The sequence below is a fragment of the Anticarsia gemmatalis genome, chromosome 8 (assembly GCF_050436995.1).
Source record: "Anticarsia gemmatalis isolate Benzon Research Colony breed Stoneville strain chromosome 8, ilAntGemm2 primary, whole genome shotgun sequence".
Taxonomy (NCBI): Eukaryota; Metazoa; Arthropoda; class Insecta; order Lepidoptera; family Erebidae; genus Anticarsia; species Anticarsia gemmatalis.
The window spans coordinates 336,353-356,940 of record NC_134752.1 but is presented as its reverse complement, the minus strand read 5'-3'; the positions used below and the strand labels follow the sequence as shown (position 1 = coordinate 356,940).

At 35.9% G+C, this 20,588-nt stretch overlaps 1 protein-coding gene across 1 annotated transcript in view; it reads right to left on the bottom strand.

Moving 5' to 3' along the window:
- The window catches only part of sn (fascin domain-containing protein singed), a 57,403-nt gene extending 38,459 nt beyond the window's left edge, over positions 1 to 18,944 (bottom strand). Inside the window, exon 1 of the mRNA XM_076116963.1 lies at positions 18,668 to 18,944. The gene's annotated coding sequence lies outside the window, so the exon portion shown is untranslated. The remainder of the gene's footprint in view (positions 1 to 18,667) is intronic.
- Positions 18,945 to 20,588: the final 1,644 nt, after the last annotated feature.

The window sequence follows — 20,588 nt, the reverse complement described above, 5'->3', positions numbered from 1 at the left end:
ACTGAATGACACAGATATTTGTGTCAAGACTCACCCTTCTACCGGTTATGGGTTTGTTTACATTAGACTCATTGGCGCTACCTTCCGAACTGGCGGTAAATTCACTCTCTGTATCATTGACTATTATAATTTTGACTGTAGATGTCGAGGTTGCAAGCTCGGTTCCTGGGTCGGAAGAGTTGCTAATGTGCTTTTAAATGAAATGAAAATACCGTTGTTTTGACGTCTTCGTCACCTTCATTCCTTTCCTATGTCTATTATTTTGATTTGCTGCTTTCGTTGCAATGCGACTTCCAGTAATATTCATAGTTGGGATAAAATAATATGGCGTGTACAATAGCAGTTCTTACTAGGGGGGAGTCTAATGGCCCCCTTACATATCAAATTTTAAGCCCCCAAATCTATATCTTGGTACCGCCTCTAGTCTTATGGTATCCCCCTAATCCTTCAAAAGAAAAACAAATCTATTTACTTAAGCCGCTGTCCACTGCTGGTCAAGTGTAACAAGATCCACGTATTTGAAGAAGAGGTATAACCGCAGCGGCGGTGTAATCTTACCTCAGCGATACTATCGTGACTTAGTGACTCACCCACTGACACATCAACGCTAACACAAACAAAAATATGTTGTACACTAGTAAAGTGTCTTTGCGGAAAGATTGCTGTATGTGATTTATTGATTTTCAAAAGAAATGCAATTGAAGTTTGTAAGGATCGTACCAAGTGACGTTCTTTGGTCTTTGCCTACCTGGATGAGAACAATTCGTGATTTCATGTATGTATTTACTTAGATACATTTTTGCTTATGATTATATTGCCGATATTATATAGGGCAGATGGCACACAAGACCTTAGCTAGCTAAGTCTGTACTTAGCATGCAAATATATTAGTTATTAACTTAAAGTTATTACGACCATTACGACTTAGTTATAACCTTTGCAGTTACTTAAAATGGTTGTCATTAATAAATGGATTATTTCTATCGAATGGTTAGACCGGATCTTGGAATTGAACCCGCGATATCGCGATCAGCAGTGGTACACACTCCCGTACAGAAGGAAGAAGTCTTACTACTTACAAACTTTGAATAAAAACTGGATCAACGCCTCTAGCGGACGCGGTAGGAACTAATTTTGCAGTACATTGTAAACTCTTGGTACTTGATTTTACCGAAGCAGTCAAGAAGCACCAATTAAGTTGTAATTTTACTCTTCTACAAATTGCTACTAATAGTTTATACTCATCATTATTCCATTTTGATTTATAGTTAGACTAAAGACTAACAGATAGAGTTATATCACGATATAGCGCGGACGAGTAATTATCTAAACTATAGCTAATAGCAACAAGACGCTATTTGTAGCAGTTTTTGTAACGTCTAGACGTAGTCCGTTATAATCATACTGCTATCTGCTATTTATGCTTGCGATAAAGACTTTTCTGCCTCACTGCGTTTTTGTACGGAAGTTTCTGATTATTAGTTTTGAGTTCTAATTATCAACTAGGGATTATTTACTTTAGCATTCGTTTCAAGGCTAACGGATAAGTGTCGGTTAACCTATCCAATACATAAATTTACAACTTGTTAAAATTTTACATGATAAGCTATTTAGAAGAAGTGAAACCGGGGCTTTGTTTGCATTGTCTATACTTATATTATGGTGGGTAGGTACAAATGCGAATCTGCCTGCCTGCCATCCCCATTCTTAACGTTTTAACGGCTAAGCTACTGAACAGATTTTTATGACTCACTTTCAGACGTTTTCAAAAGCGCAATTTTTTTAACCTAGATTAGCATCTTCTTATCGTATTTTTTTATAGAAGTTTACTTCTCTTTCTAGATTAGCTTACGTAGTGTCTCGAAGCACACAGCTGATAAGAAGATTTAGCGATGACCGAGTGACGTCACCAAACAAACATTTGAGTATTTGACTCATGTTATCATACACAACGGTCAAGATAACTTTACCTTTTAAACTAAATCTTATCTTGACGTTTCGAACGTACTTCTGACGTCACAACATTGTCAGACTCGAGTGTCAAAAATAAAAAAAAAGGATGGAGGAAGGAAAATAAAATGTCACTTTATTACTACGAAATAAACGTGACAATCATCAATGTATACAAAATTACGTACTTTTAAGGTTATCTGAAAAACTAGTCGTAAAATTTGAAATTATTGGACTATTGAATGGGACCACAAGGGAGGCATAACTTTTCAAATAAAAAATTATCATCAACATAAAGAAAAAAATAAAGACTTCTCCATTTCCACTAATGGCGAAATGTCACCATAAAAGGAGTGTCTAACATTCTCCTAAAGAAAGTGAATAATCCTGATTTGTTAAAATATATGACCAAAGTTCAATTTTATTAGAAATTAATTCACTAAGTAAAAGTTTAGTATTAGTCACTAAAAATAACCTGTTTAGTTTTCTATCGACCATTAATTAAAAAGTTATACTTATGTCTATGGTATTAAAAAGCACCAGATGGCACACTTTAAATTATATGAAATTAAAAATTCATTAATGTATGTATTGCTAAAAATATTTTTGTTTTAATATTTAACACGTGCGAGTTCTAAAAAGTACTCGTGCAAATTATATTAGGATGCCTTTGCTGGGGGCTAAGCGTGGCCTGGGTTCATTGACCTGTTTCCTTCCCGCGTTTTTGCCAATATGGCGGTACCACAGGGAATAAATAACATTGAATTTTATTTTTATCATACAATGTTACTTTATATTATTATGAGTTTATTTATATGATCGGATAATAAAAGTATAATAGTCGATTATCTGTAATACTTATTACACAAACTAGGTTCGTTACGTCACATTAATTTAAAAAATAGTTGAGCAATTCCGTTTCGTATAATAACTTGACTTCCGCTAGATATTTGGCAAAACCTGAGTAATACATTTTAATGTTGAAATTTATGACTTCGTAAAAATCCTTATTATTTAACGGTAAACAAAAATAAAGAATGTTTATAAATAAACGTACATCCAAAAATTACTCCATAAATGAAAATCCCGTGAAACTCGTCGCGAAAAGTTGTCGACCTCCAGCCTTGTCAATAAATGATTCATGAGTTATAAATAAACCTTATCATTGAAGCAGAAAGCTCAGTTCAGAGGTCTTCGGCCGCGTAAACTTGTAGTCAGTACATAAATCAACATAATATAAATAAACAAAGTACGAGTTGGCGCGTGGGCTGAGTTCGACGCGCCTGTGCCGCAGTTCAACTTCACTTTCATAAAAGTTCGCGACATACACTAATGTGCCAAAGTAGCCGGAACTAGGCTTATTAAACCTGTTTCGTAATGTCTTTTGGTAACATACTTTATTCATAAAAGCAATTTGTGTTGTAAATAATGTCACATCTGTACTAATAAAGTTGTAAACGTTTTTTTTAACATGTAGTCCATTGAAACGTTTCTTTAGGCCTTAGCATGCGTTTTTCAGGGGACGCAATTTAATTTTTTCTTTTGGGTCCTCTTGCAAAGTGTCGACGGGGGACAATGGTAGCGACTCATACTTCAGACATCCCACAAACTTGAAAGCTTTTACTGACCCTCTCACATACTAAAATATATACTTAATCATGTCTTCTGAAAACTACAACCCAACAAATGGACAAACGAATGATTTTTAGCGTACATTTCAGATGTAGAAGCGGGGTGAAAGTAGAGCTTTACAAAGCTCCTTGCTGAGATATATCTATTTATAGCCACAAAGATCAAGTTCACATTCCTCGCGGAGGTTTTATCAACAAACTCGTTGCAGACGGCAGCCGGCTCGAGAGGCTAACTGCCGATGAAGAACCGGGCTTTATCGGTACCGAAAAAACGGTATTTTACCGATGCCGTTCATTTATTGTCTGTGGTTAGGTGCCAGCTGAGAGCTTACAGTAACTTGCTCTCAATCAATATGATGACATTCATTTTTAAAACTTTAAAGCTTCATAGTTCGGTACCTTGGCCCATACATTCCATAGATGGGTGGCCGCATAGTGGAATTGAAACTGAGTCTCCATGCTTCAGAGGGCACGTAAAAGTCGGCCCCGGTTGTTGTTAATAAGATAATAGTCGTTAAGTCATGTCAAAAGCTTTCGGACGGCTTGAACAGCTTTGTCGTTAGATTGACCACTAAACATACGACACAAATGAACGATCGATTAGTTTAAAATACTGATTGCCGATTGACAAAAAATCATCTTACAGGAAACGTGAGTGTAATAAACATTGTTTTCCAAAATTCTAAAGTATGTACCGTAAATAGTCTTATTATGATAAAACATCCAGTTTTAACTGGTTCACCTATTTTCGGACGAACAATAAAATAAATAAATGACCCATAAACGGCTCTATGTAAAGTTAATTTAGGCATAGACAAGAAAAACCGGTACAATTCTGAAACTCTACAGTTATTCGCCTGGTTCTGACGCGAGCGACGCTGCGACGTGCGGTCCAAGCAAAAAACAAAGCCAAGTGCGAACTCCCGCCAGGCTTCGTCATTCCGTAGTTTTTTATTAATAATATAATTGATAATGATGCAATTCAATTAAGCCTGATGCATTGTTATTAAATATTTAAATACATTTTTTAGAACAACGCGCTCGTAGTCCCAATTTTTTATCAGTTTCTGTTAAATTTAGATAAATGCATGTAATTTATGCAAAAATAAATCAATATCCATTCATTCCTAAACATTCTTAACATTTAGCAGCTAAAAGTAAAATTTGATGAAGGAACTATAAATTCTTTCCTTTTTATGTCAATCTGAAGCTCGTAATTCAAGTTTGGATATCTGACTGCATTAGTAGTAATCGACTACCATACGTAGAATTCCGCCTATAATTCCTATAGCAAAACAAGGACAAGCAGTGGCCAGAGAACGCCACTTGGTACGATCGTTACAAACTTCCCCGTCTTCATTTATATCCATACATCTTGTTATACAAAACCGCTAGTTACGAATCTATACTAATATTATAAAACTGAAGAGTTTGTTTGTTTGTTTGTTTGTTTGAACGCGCTAATCTCAGGAACTACTGGTCCGATTTGAAAAATTCTTTCAGTGTTAGATAGACCATTTACCGAGGAAGGTTAAAGGCTGAATATATGAAGGTTAAATATATCATCACGACCAATAGGAGCAGAGTAGCAATAAAAAATGTTACAAAAACGGGGAAAATTTTGACCCATTCTCTTATGTGACGCAAGCGAAGTTGCGCGGGTCAGCTAGTAATACATACATTGCAAAATACATAAAATTTTCCTAAATCAAACAAAACTCTATAAACCATACAATAAATTAATTTCGAAACTTACTGGAACATAAAACGAAGTGTCAGACCCTTCACTGTCGTGAGACATAATAGAAGATGGCGGCTGGACGGAAGAGCTTGCAGATAACGTCACTGTGTTTACAAACTCCACGTCAAATACTACTGATATGTTGTAGATAGTTTATCTGCGGGCCGGATGGCAAATATGGCTATGTTTAGTTATTGTATATTGTAGGGAGTAATATCTAGTGTTGATAGGAAATAGAGCTATGAAATACTTACATATGTTTGTTTTTATTGTTTGGTATTCATGTGTATGTTTATGTTGCAAATGTTTTACAACCACGGCACTAATATAAAAAAGACGAGTAATTATTTAGCCAATAGATACTGTTCCTGTTAAATAATTAGATGAGCAGTTTAGTCGTTAAAGCGTAACAGACAGACAGAACCCATCATAGCTTTAAATAGTATTTTAACAGACTTTTTAAAATAAGGAAGATATTGAATTCGACTGCTCGTTTCTTTTGTGTATATTTGTAACACATCTTTCGGCCATTTATGGACAACTTCAAATTATTTGTTTGTGAAGTTGGAATTTGTGAAATCATATGATTACTGTTATTTTTTTATAAACTTTAAAGTATAGAGTATGGAACCCTAACCTTTGGCTTGTATTTGAGCGAGAATGAACAGTGAAAGTCTCTTTGTGTTCGTCTTAACTGTTATCTGAATCGCGTTTGCATCGTCAACCTACTTACTGTCTAAACTGACTCGCTTCAGTGCTGTGTTCGATCGCACTGAACTTGCAATATCGATGACTATGGCATGTTGAAAGCTTATAATGACTAAAAAACTTTGTAAATGTCGGAACAAGGTTTGTAAAGGATCTTTGAGATCGAAATGGGATCAAAGGGATAAAATTATACTGTACCCAGACGAAGTTGGACCAGTTTGTTAGTATAGACACAAAGGAGCATGTAGCCGTATATCGACCAGATTCAATCAGTCTTAACAGCTGTAAAATCGGCCTAGTGAACGAAAGGTTCCGTCCCAAAAATACTAAAAAGAACATTTTTATTGTATGCGGACCTGCCTTTAATATTTTTTTACTATGATTATTGTTGTTATAGCGGCAACGAGAATACATAATTAGTGACAATTTCATCTAGCTTTTACGGTCTATCAGATATAGCCTGATGACTTGATGACAGACGGACAGACAGACAGACAACAAAGGCTTAGTAATAGGGTTCTGTTTTAACCAAGCATAAAACACCCTCGAAACAAATGAAGCATGTAAAATAAGAGCAGTACTACACGGTCATGTTGTTGTACAATGTACAGTGTCCCTTCGCGAGTGTAACAAGGCGATCACGCGAATATGAAGCGCCGTTAGTTCGGTACGTTGACCCCGTTCTGCCGTAACGGGCGAGGAAAGATGCACTCTCCTCTAATACTGCTGTATTAGGTTAAATATTTTAATGAGTTATTGTTTTTAATTTACTACAAAGTCTTTACTTCTCCGACTTTTGGGACTGAGACCCTCGGCCATTATTGGGACAGTGATGGATTAAATTTGTATTCATAATTATTATTTTTTGTTTGATCTGACATTTGCCAGGATGTTTATGCTATATCCTTTTGTCGAATATGATATGCAGTGAACTGAATAGACTAAAAAGGCTACATCTTTTATTGTTTAACAGCCAGTGCAACGTAATTATTTCGCCTATGTTTCTACAATATAACGATTATTTAGTAAATTACGCAAGTAAAGTGGAGGAGCATTTTCATTTAGTTCATGATATAGTCAGGTACCTAGCTATCAAAATAAACGAAAGAATATCATCTAATAAATATCTCAACAACCGTCAAAAATCCCGATAGATGACCACAGAGCTGAGACTCGCTGGAGCGTGACAGCAGATGTTCCGTCTCGCTCGTTACACACACACAAAAAAACAAGTAATCTCGCAAAAAAAAACACTGGATTAATTACTAACATCACTGGCTGGCCAATGCCTTTTACTACAAAAAAAAGTTAGAAGTTAAACTGTTGTGTAAGGCAGCCATCTTTAAATTTCAACAACAAACAACCGGCTTATTTTTTTTTTGTTTTTAAAAGAAATCTCCCGCACTAAGAATAAATCTTGTGTCGCGGGGACTTTTACAAACATACAAACAACGGACAAAAAGTACAACCAGACTATTTATGGATCGCAAAAATAATTGTTCCGTGTGGGAATCGAACCCACAATCTCCTGATGCAAATGGTAAAGGCGTGGCGACCACCTTAACCATTTTTTTACCTTTCCAATGCGATTATTTTTAAAATACGTACATATTATACAGAGTGTAAAGGTCTAGAGTTCCTAAACAGTTTACTGGGATTCTTGGAGCAATACTTAGTACGGGAGTTGTGTTAAAAAACATAGCTAAAAAAATCCCTAACGTACACCGTTCATCTCAAATATCATAAAAAAGTCGCATCAAAGTCGGCCCACTCGTTTAAGAGCTACGATGCTACTAAAGACAAATCTTATAACATCCCTCTTTAAAAAGGTAGTTACATTTTAAATAAGAATAACATTACCATCGTTAAAACAAACTGTGGAACAACACTTATTGGACCCTAAAAATATATGCTCTAAAAATAACCTCAAACCAAAACGACTGCTATCTATTTCAATACAAATGATGCCCAAAATAAATAAACAAAGAAACGCTTGTCTAGTTAACGCCGGATTTAATTTTGAAAAGCGCTTGTCAACAGATTGAATTATCTAAACTACGGTTGATAATGACATGTGACAGGTGACGTTTAGTTTTTTAAAAAATGATTTGAAATTCTTGCTGCCGAATCATCGATTTGGAGGTTTTTTTATTGTTGTTACATTGTCCATGGTACCCTTTATCATTAGCTAAATAAGATCTATGTTCTTGCTCCCGAATAATTTGCTTTCAGGACAATCCTTTTAATATTGTTCCTTGTCAATGGTTTATCACATTGAATTTTGACAGTTGTTTGTATACGTACATTTGTTGTACTTTAATGTAGTAGATATGTATGTAGCGCTTAATATAAACTGTAAAATTGGCCCTAGGTTTAAAAAAAAATCAGAAATATAAATTGTATTCGAATTATCATAATAAAACTAGTTACAAATTAATGTATTCAAAAGAAAGTGCTGCTACGGTTGTTTATTTGGCATCTGCTATTTATTCAAATTACCGCGCAACTGCGGTTTTACATCTCTAGCAAAGAACTCTTCAGATAAGTTACAATTTTAATTAATAACTTGTAATTTATGGCTCAAATAAAGTACGCTATCCGAATTTCACGTTACCGTTTAACAACGCAACAAAACAGCTGTTTCTAATTTCCGCTTTCCAAACAGGTTTCTGAACGTAAGTAAAACTTCTGCTTAATCTATGCATTCCATTCTAAATTTAAACTTCCAACATTTAATTTTGTCTCTGTCTGTCAAGTTAGGATAGGTCCATGATAGGTACTTTATTTTAATTATTATTGATGCTTGTTTGACGAGAACTATTACTATTTATCTTTCGGTACGGCCTATTATAGTTTTACGACATGTCGTTATAGAGTCCCCACGATAAAATGATATGTGAAAGGAATAAATAAAATGTTTTGTTTGTGATACATGAGACATGCATTTGACTTTAAATTTAATGTACCTAATTGTTTTAGCTCCAGAACGTAAATCAAATAAATTAGACACCTCGACATCGCTTAATGATAAATGACCATTATTTTAAGCGTTAATTAAAAAAAAACAAAAAGTACGCAGAAATATTTTTCTCAAAAATAATTTGGCAATTTTTGACAAGTGTTCGTATGACTAACCCCAAAATGGACGTAATAAAAATAAATAATAATATGGAAGCTGCAGCTGCGTTCGAAATTTTAAATATAACGCGGGTGATAGAAGCGCGGCCTGCACGCATGCGCCCGTGACCTTGACACTGCACACTCCGCGCCGGCCCTCAACGACAACGAATCCCCGCGCGTTTGGTATTCGAAACGCAATTTCGATGTGAATTTTATTTCTGAACGGAAAGTGCTTGTCTTTTTTTATAGTTGCATTTCCTTACCAGTCTGTGAACAACATAATGTAGACACTTAAATAAATAATTTACGTTTAATGCAGTTATTTATGTTGCGACATATTCATTAACAAATAATATTCACTGTATCCTTTTCAGCTTAGCCTTTCTTCCCAACTATGTTGGATTCGGCTTCCAGTCTCACCGGATGCAGCTACATACCGTGGAGCAACTGCCTATCTGACTTCCACAACCCAGTTACCTGGGTTATAACACGATACCCATCGGTAAGACTGGTTGTCAGACTTTCAAGCTTCTGACTTCTGTTAACAACTGTCAAAGATCTTCGAAAATGACTCCCGGGACGCACGATTTAACGTGTCTTTATGATATGACACCAAAAATTTATGAGACCAATATTAAATTGAGTTATTGAATGCATAAAAATGCGCTATGAGTATCATCATCATTCATCAACAAAAGTTACTCGAGAAAGTTTCAAATATTTCTAAATAAAGTACCATTAACTTCTTAAAAAGAAATCAGACCAGCAACATAATGTGATATAGTTACAGCTTTATTAATTCAGATCATAATTAACTAAAATGGAAAGTTTATTAAGATGAATTTGATATCCCTTACTTGTTATAAATAATATAATAAATTAACGTCTGACAAGTTTATTGATTCATTCAAATAGATGAAATTGCGAATATCATTAATGTCAAACTTTCGCTAGCTGTGGAAGTTTTTGAACGAAACGAGAGCGTTTGGAAAGGTCGTCCATGTTGCTTTCCGTGACTAGGTACTATCACAGCACCGCGGAACTCATAAATTGTATAATTTATTACTTTATTAAACTGCTAATTATGTTTTTTGTGGAAATTATACACTAGAGTGTATCTTTGTATCTTGCTTATTGATTACTTTATTATTTTAGCTAATTTTGATGCAAAGTTATTCGTTCCTTCTGTAAACTGTAAAATATCTGCGCAAAAGCTCTGCACAATTAAACAAACAATTAAAAATGTCAGTTGCAAGTATTTTTTTATGCTAACTGAATAAAGAGCATTTGACTAGACCTTATTATGGTTTAAGTATAACCTTTTAAACTACCTGAGTGCTAACCACAAACCTTCACAATCTTTCACCTTTGTAAGGAAAAAAAATATTTCGGATCTTTCGGGGCTCCTAAAAATTAACTTCGAATATTTATTTCGTCTTATCAACCAAAACTTATGCTTTACACATTCATTATTTTTCATTCCTTTCCAATCACACAATTTAAAATCTCTCAAGATTTTTTTGTGTGGCTTAGCATTTATAAGAGTACGCTGTCCCATCCCGTGGCTGTCGGTGCGTACATATCACAATGAAGGCATTCATACTGTACGTCGCATTGTCAGCTTGCAGCCGAGAGATTAGGACGACATGGGACGACACAAGTGTTCTGTCTGCTTTTTTTAGCCATGTGGGACCACAGACAATGATTCATTGATGTTTTTAAAAAGGCGTTTGTATTATTTAATTAAATATATGGTACTCCACTTTTTATTCAGTAAGTTGACGTTATTTCTTGAGATTAAAATCTAAAAAAAGCGGGTGAATTTATAAAACTGACACAAAGTCCATAAGATTAGTAGAACAACGGCTATTAAAATTTGTAGATTACACAAATATTTTTTCAGTGTTTTCAAATGAACCCGTGATTCTTCGGGCAATGGTAACGAGCAAAACTACAAACATGGACGCCGTGCGCCGAGCCTTACAAAGGTAAGATGGTGGGTCTACCCTAGAGAGTGACTTGCTGTAGCTCGGGGAACTTTAAATAATGTCCATTGTTCATTCTTTCACTGTAATAATAAACACTCAACGTTGATGTAAACATGTTTATTATGTAATCACCAATGTACAATATTATCCTTAACTAAGTAGGTTTTGTTTTAATAATATGTAATTAATCTAAGTACTTAATAAATGTGTTAGAAATAATTATTTACAAATGAAAAATGTAACGGTTAAGAAAAAGATCGTGATGCAAACTTCACATTTAGAGTTTGAAATATTTCATAAACGAATGCTTTGCCTCTTCCAAAGTTCCAACCAGCATTTGGCCAGCGTCGTGGACTAAGTTCATAAAACTTCCTACTCTATCAATATGGGAGGACAACCATGACCAGCAATGGGAAAATAATGTTAAACCCATTACTCATATGATATTTTCATTATAAGTAGGTAGGTACATACAAATTAATAATAGCAAGGAAATGTGATCTAAATCCTGAAATATTTAAAAACAAAACAATCGCGAAAACAAGATGGCATCCATAAAAGGAAAACCGCACGTTCCAGGGCCATCGTGAGTTCTAAATTTAAACTTCATTGCACCAATCACTATGTCCAGTGGCTTGTTTTACTTTTTAAGACATTCTATTGCGATTATCCAGATAAAGTATTGTTATTATCTGTGCTCGGTCGATTTAAACACACTAATGGCGGATACGTCACGACTCTCGTTTAAACTGCCTGTATTGGGCATAATGGGGCTACGGATAGAAATAGAGAAATAAAATTCCTTTTATCCTGAAAACGAAGTATTCAAACCAAACAAAAGAATATTGGCAAGACTAGATCTAGATAAGCTAACTCACCTGCTAGCTTAAATCTATTCATATCTTAGTATAGAGCCTCTTTATTTACCTTGCTCATATAGTATAAGGAGGATAAGTAATACATTTATCATAATCATACACGATAAACATTGGACAACAGAGGACTGTTTATTAGTTCTGAAAACATGAAATACCACTACCTTTGAGACTACCTAGAAACCGGACAAGACGTACCGAACGAGGTAAGTCGGGAATACTTTGAAAATTAAACATATTTGGATACACCTGAAAAGATTTTCCTTAAAATTGCTTACAATGTCATTATTTATTTATATTACCTTCCTTATGCATTACTATTTCAACTTCATTAGAGACTAAATGAGACGACTACGATAGCGCATGCGCTCCACGACCGCGTCTGCGCCCGCGCCGTCCCACTTGAATAAACATAATATGAGCAAGCCGTTGATATGCTAATATCACCTTTATTGATGATTCAATAAGGACTGTAATGTGTTATTTATTAGGTCTGAAATGTATCTGTTATGTGGATTATAGGATTGCAGATTGTCTGAATTACAATGAAGAAGGCTTGGTACTATAAGTATTGTTACGGTTTAGTTTGATTGCTATAATAGCTGTATTTTAAACATACTGTTAGTACGTAAACCAATTTAATAAAGGTGCGTAGACCAATAAAATTTATCATTGAGGAAAGTAAAGCAGAAGTAGAATGGCGGACGTAATCAAACAAGAGAACTGGAAGCCGCATAAGATGATGAATATGACGATTTCCTCTCAATAAAGTTCGTGAATCTGATCAAGTGCCATATTCCACAAGCACCATTTTTATTTTAAGTTATATTTAATAGCAATAAGAGACGAGTAGTCTATCGCCTCATTCAATTCGAAAACTGTCTGGACCTAAAACTTAACTCCTTAGTTACCTGTGGAAGTGACCTAATCAGTTACATTTTTTATTCCTTGAGTGAAACTTATGCTACAGAAAGTAAATGGATTCAATTAGAGAACAAAATGATCCGAGCTTACAATGAGGACTCAAAGTATCAATTCCATTAGGGATAATAATGTAAATGTGCACGTTTCACATGGAGTGGAAGGCTTGTAGCTCACACACGGCGCATACGTAAGCGTGTGAGGCACAATGGACGGATGTCTGCCGGCAATCACGTCGCATTGTCAACTATACTGACATGTTCAACATCGTGAATCATCGAGGAAATTCGGCGCCCTTCGGCTATCATCGACTTTTATTAAGAAACTTTAAGATCAGTCTCACCACTTCTAAAAGACTTAATGAAATTTTGATAGTTCTTCCAGATAGGTAATCTAGCACTTATTTCTAGACTATAATACTAGCTCTTAGAGCGAATTTAACACTTGACTGATAAAAATGTTTCGCTAAGTCGGTACACTGATGCTAAATCCAGAAAAAAACAACAAAGCCCATTAATATCTCAATGCTGGGCTAGGGTCTCCTCCCGGAACGAGGGAGGGATTAAGCCTTTTAGTCCACCACGCTGGCCAAGCTTGGGTTGGGGATTTTGCGTACCTTTAAGAACTGTTTTAAAGAACTCACGGTGTTTTTCTTCTCTGTAGAGAAAGTTATTAAAAGTCGTAAATACATAGCCGGACGGCGGACACTATATTTGAATTGCAATAAAATCGTTCTGGTCAAAGGCACCGCATATTACCCTTTGATGTATTAAAATCTGGCGCATCCCACGAACACGCCGAGAGATAACCCGTCCATATTGCTTGATAACATTGTATATATTCGGCTGAACATAATAAAAGCCTCTCCAATATGCTAATAACCGGCGTAATACCGTGATCAGGTACACTTGATAGCTTATCAGCTTATCAATGTGTCAATCATGTGAAAACTCCGAGGCGAAATCAAACGACCCAATATATTTGGAAATGGGAAAGAATATGTCAAATACTATCGCGAGAAATGCAAAGATAAGTAGATAATGTCTGCGATATGCTAGAGGCTGGTATCCTCGAATGACGCGCTGTTAAGATTCTGGTTTGTATCTTATTGATATGCATTTTTGTAGTTTAAGCAACTAAAATCTATGAACGGATGAAAGATCAAAAGGTTTATGAATGCTTTTAAATATACGAATTATTTATGAAGAAAGAACTCAAATTACAGTAAACTCTCGGCCATTCACACAAAAATCACGCGAAGCCATTTACAATTTTAAAAATTCAAAATTTCGAATTAAGAACGCCAAGCATGGCGGCTTCGTTCGGATACACGTTCCGGTGTCCGCGTTACAGAATAATTAAAACCAAAGCGCACTTAATTACTGAAATGGCCACATATCTGTAGCTCGAGCTAAATGAGCCTCATTTTTATGATACAGATAACATCGTCGGTTGGAAAGTCGGCGCGATGCCGTGTCTATCACGGATTTGGGAAAGTATAGCAATGGTGTTCGAACGCATTCTTACATTAATACAAAACATTTATTTAAAATTGTTACGTGACTTTCACCGCGCAAATAATACTGTTAAAGTGATGACTAGTATGATTACAAAGCATATTTGTAATGAGCGCGGCGCTCGGCGCTCGGCGTGGAGATAGTTTCCGCGATACTTCACTTCCGATTCGTGACAGTGTGATTCGAGTTGTATCTGGATAGTTAACTGTATAATAATACTCTCATGAATATTTCATTAGGCTTAAAAAATGACGTCTAAAAAAGTGAAGTCTCTGATTTCGTTCGTTAACTTTTAGTTGGCATTTTTGTGAAGTAGAGAGAAAGCGTTGTCTATGTCTACAAATGGCACTGACATTATACGTCTAGACTGCAGTCTGAACTTCTCTATTGATTCTGTCGCTGCACGGCACGGCTGCATCGTGTAGTGGCGGCAAATTCACCGAATTAAATGCACATCTCCGCGTCCCAGACAAATTGATGTTGATTGATTCTACATTCATATTAAAATGTTTTAATAATGAGAATGTGTTTAGCCTGAATAAGTCTGTACAAGTTGTTAGTATGACATCATCAGATTTCAGGTTATCTGTATTTAAGTGTGTTTTTCCTCGTCGAGTTCAATTGTTATTATTTCAATTCTCGCTTGTCATTATTGACGATGTCCTTGCCATTGTCGAAAAGACTAACAGTTCATCTGTAGTGAAGAATTTGTTTTGTTTTAAAAATGTCATTTAAATATGGCGAGATTTTCAATATTATGGCTGTACGAGTTTATTTTCGGTCCAGAAGTAGCTAAAGTTATTCTGGCGTAAAAAATGAAAGGTGTTAATAGCCGTGTGCAGTGGCCGGTCGGTAAACAATTACCGGGGTCAAGCACTTCTCGTAGTCGGTAATAGATTAATGGTTCGTGACCTGGCTATCTTCAGTATCTTCAAACTAGAGAATATCGGAAATTAATTTAAAAATTTCCTAGTAGTTGATCTGAATGTTTTTGATGATTGAATTTAGGTAGGTATTTTCCAAAATGTCATTGAAGAAGATGAGTATAAAAGTAATTTTTCACTCATATTTTAATGGGCATGCAAAGCCCGCTCTTGGCCAGCGTGGTGGACTCAAGGCCTAACCTCTCTCTCGTTTGGGAGGAGACCCTTGCTCAGTAGTGGGACAATAATAGCTTTAAAAAAATGGGACATCGAAGTTACTGTAAAAAAATAATACTAGGTACTATAAAAAAAAAAATCGAGATCGTAACAATATTGTCAACTAATACGAGAATATGCTGTGGATGTGTAACGATGAATAAATAAAGGTAACACGCAAGGAGGTGTGATCTTGACAGATGGACATTCGATCCATCGCGGGAGGACACACAGCGCGCTCTGATTATGCGCATACACATACTACTTAATCAATATTAATCATACTTAACATACATACATAAAAGCACGCCCTTTTCTTAGAGGGGTTGGCAAAGACCAGAAAACGGCCCTTGATATGATCCTTTCAAACTTTCCTTGTTTCGTTCACATCCATACATCTTGTCTTGTCAAGGACTACGCACCTGACTTTTTTGCAAGACACCGATATGATCACCCAATTTAATCACCAACTGATCGTTTATTTGTTGTCCTGAGCTTGATTTTTCTAGTTTTCAATACGTACACGCTACTTAAGATAAAGCGAGCCCGACTTAAGTTTTGTGTGTAACTATTCTGTAGAGGTAGCCATTAGCCAACAAATTAAGAGTTAGAGGAATAGGAGTAAAAGAAGCAGTGGGTGAACAGCTAAGAGTGATGATGATTGTGAGGATAACTTTTTGCAATTTGTGATTTAGAGCAAAATTTTACCTTTAATCACGATAAAAAGATATGTTCTTTCCTAAGGTCTACTCTATCTCTGTACAAAATTTCATTAAAATCGGATCAATTCGAAAATGTAAATGCCTAACAGACAGAGTTACTTTCGCATTTATAGTATTTGTATTTGTAAGGATCATACAAACGTAAAGATCACGACTTTAAACATAATAAATGTAAAAGGAAAATATGTCTATTTATAACAAGAAATGAGTTGCGAACACATTCCACAAGAAGTAATAGTCGTCAACTTGTTCGTCACATTCTCTATGAATAATTCAAAATCGAAAGTATAGGAATAACATAAGCCACTGAGGAGCTAACATTAATTATTCATTGCCTTATATTATGATTAATAAGGTTATTAAACTCTTTATTCATACTTTCTTTTCAACAAGGCGTTTGACGTTTGCCGAGTGGTGAGTTCCGACGGCCATTTTAAGATTAGCTGTGTCAAAATCACTGCAGTGATAAAATAAGTGGCTATCTATATGCTGCGTGCCCAAACCGTGATTTTTACTTGTTATGCTTGTTCGATCTAGTAAAATAGGCAAGGAATTAGAGTTGTGTAATGCGAATGCTGAAACTACTCATGTTTAAGCAAAGCTAATTAAAGCTATCGGAATACTGCATGCGAGTAGATACCCAACATTTAAAGTTAAAACCTTATTTTGCATAGGTACCTACTTCTACAATCTTCTATGGGGATTAGAAGATTAAAGTTACAAAATATGGTTTGGAAAATTCACAAGCTTCAAAAATGGCTTAGGGTTTTGTACATATACCTATGTAAGTATGAATTTTAAAAGTGTTTAATAACAAATTGTGTAATGGAAACTCAGACAATCTAATCTGTTAATCTTAGAGACACATCAAAAAATCCGCAGCTTCATTAAGCCGGAGAAATGTCAAACAAAAACTTAACGGCTATAGACAAAATCCGGAAATCTTTAATTATTTATTATTGGTAATAAAATTTCGGCTATCTATTGAGCGTCCTCACAGACGGCATTATAATATGTAGCAGGAAGGAAATATCTGACAGTTACCGCAACCGACATTGTTAGGTTTAAGCTGCAGGAAACCTGGACACAAGTGGACACACTGGTGGATTTCCTGATACAATTAGCGTTTCCTGCAGTAAATAGTGTTACAGTTTTATTACCCAGATGATTACCAATTCAATTTTATATTGCGGGATTTAAAACTCCCTTAATCTTTGCCGTTTCTCCAATGACGTCTATCTATGACTAGCTGACCCGCGCAACTTCGCTTGCGTCACCTAAGAGAATGGGTCAAAAATTTCCCCGTTTTTGCAACATTTTTCGTTGCTACTCCGCTCCTAATGACCGTAGCGTGATGTTATATAGCCTATAGCCTTCCTCGATAAATGGGCTATCTAACACTGAAAGAATTTTTCAAATCGGACTAGTAGTTCCTGAGATTAGCGCGTTCAAACAAACAAACAAACAAACAAACAAACTCTTCAGCTTTATAATATTAAGTATAGATAAGAATTCTTCTCTTGATCATCTTTTTCGTTTTTTTATAACAGGTTTACCACATTTTTATTTTGAACCATGTGCCTTTCACGCAGAAAATTCAAATTTTGACCTCAGGTCGCTTATATTTTTTGGATTAGGTACACCCGTAGGTGTGTGTGTATCAAAAAATGTATTCGAATCGTGTCGTAAAAATCGAATTCGTGGTTGGTATTTGCTAATTTCTAAGGGGTGTTAACTGTGTTAAGTCAACTGCCATATTTCGTATCTTGGCTTGCGTTACGGGAAGAGGCAGGCCCTCTCACGTTGATCGAAGAAATCCCATTACCAGTAGTGTGATGTTAATGACTTAATGCAATCATTATTAAACGTGACCTTCTTTGGGGTGAAATCTATGTTAGGAAAATAAAAGGTGTTTCTGATATTTTCAAACAATCTCTTTTGTTAATTGAGGGTAGAGTGAATCAGCAACATAATTATTAAGTGTGTTATTAGTACAGTTCATATTCTTCGTCGTTAACATAATACCATACCCACCTGGGTGCAGCTGAAAAAACAAAAGTGGTGTACAGAAGGATGTTTATAAATAATTCATAGACATAACAAAACCGGCGAGCCACGTCTAGCTAGTTCAAGATCACCAAGTGAAACGACAAATACGCCGAGTGGCGGGCGGGAGGGAGCGAGGGTGTGCAGCCCCAGTACCTACTGTACCTACTACCTAGCTATAGCCACCCGTCCCGCTCCCGAGCCGGCAGTCCGGGACAATCGATTCGCGGGAGCCGCGAGCTCCCCCAGCGACGCGCCCGCCCGACCACCCGACCGGCACATTCTACCGATAATAACATAAAAACTTACCTTTTTACACTTCAGCAAACTCACACCACCAAAGAAATGCAGTCACGTAGATCGCGAGATCAAATCACAAGTTCACTATATTCGCGAACGGCGTACTCGCTCTAGCACTTCATCAATTAACTTACACTGATTTTTATTTATAATAGCTAATTTATATGTATAATAGTGTATACCGGTAGGGCTTTGCCCGGTTCAGGAATAATAATAATGTAATGTGTATCGTTGCGACAACGACGTTACCCCCACGGTAGTTCGCGGCGGACTGACCGGTTTGAAGGCAGCGCCGGGCGTGCGGCCGCGGTGACGCGACTGAATGCAGCTGCGAGAGGCCCGTTACAATTCTGTCCAATAGGATTCAAGTGTCACTGTTACCGACCAATACACGAGGAGCTTTTTCACTTAGATTTTGCCCGTGAAAGTTCAAAAAGATTCATCTCATTTCCAGTAGTAATGATATCAATCATAATAGGCAGAACAGAAGCGACTATAAGACAATTAACTGTTTATAAACGCAAATTAGCGGCTTAACAGATTCCAATTAGAATGGTAAGATTATATTTACATTTCTTACTTTCAAAACAATTTCTCTTACTAGGTAAGCTACTAGCTGGTATGTGTAGAATTTATTATTTTTGATTATATTTTATTGCTAATTGACAATATTGTCATTGTTTTTATTAAGAAATAACTTACCGTCGTTTATTTGGGTCGGTAATATAATCTTCGCTGAAGTTGTTTAGTGCCAGAAATATTTAAGGTATTTAAACTGAAGTTGTCAAACTAATTATTCGTAGTTCATACTTAATGCGATCTTATCGAATTACAGTTTTTACGATATAATAGTATTATTGAATTAGCAAGACCGGTAGACGGTCGTGGCTCATTGAATTCAACTTAAGCTTGTAATTAAGTGAATTCCGTAAAACTGCTGGCGGGAGACGGCGGTGATTAAAATTGACGCTGATTTACTTCACACTATTTTTATCCTTTTATCTGAACAGTAACCCAGACGTTCTCAATATTATATCGGCAGTTAGGGATAGTTTAACTACTGGGTAACCAACTGTCCATTTAAAGTCTACTATCGGTAGAGTTCCAAGTAGGTATCTGTAAGGCTGCAGTAGTCTTCAATCATTGGGTATTTATGAATTAAAAAAGACAGAACAAAGAAATCATACTAGTCCTACTTTATTTACTTTCTACCTATATCGCAAAGCTGAATGTTTGTGATGCATGCGCACCTGTTACTCTTTTAGGCAATAACTTAGCCCTTTTTTAGCGTTTAACTGGATTTTTGCAGATGCAGTAGGCAATCTTTTCACGAGGGAGGAGTCACCGGCAAAAACTCTTCAAACGAAGTCTTTGACTGAAATTCTTGTGGTATTTTAATAGTCTTGTATTGTCAAATAATTAGCTATTTCGTAGGCACGGGTGAATGGCTTACAGGGTGGGTCTAGACTCAGCCTCGCCTAGGTCTATCCAGGCGTACTTTATAGTCTAGTAATAACTATTTATATACTCATTGTTTCGACAGTCGTTTGTCCGCCATGTCGAAATAATTGACTATTAAAATACCGCATTCTTTGGTTTAGTCCGACATTGTTAAATGGGAACCTGCGTTTTAACTTTAGAATTATTTATCTAGAACGACATCGTACATCTAACATTTGGTCTAAATAAGTCTAAAAATATGTATAATACCTTATATCTAAAAGTTGGACTAAATTTGGGGTCTGACTATAATATTAGAAATGCTAGTCTGTCTGTCTACGTGTTACACTTTTACGGCTATCGATTTCATTGAGCACTATTTGGCTCGGAGATAGTTAAATATCCGGGATAACTTACAGACTATCTTTAGAAAGAAACCATGTACTTATTTAATATTCATCAAAATTATAACGGCGCTAAAATTACCAAG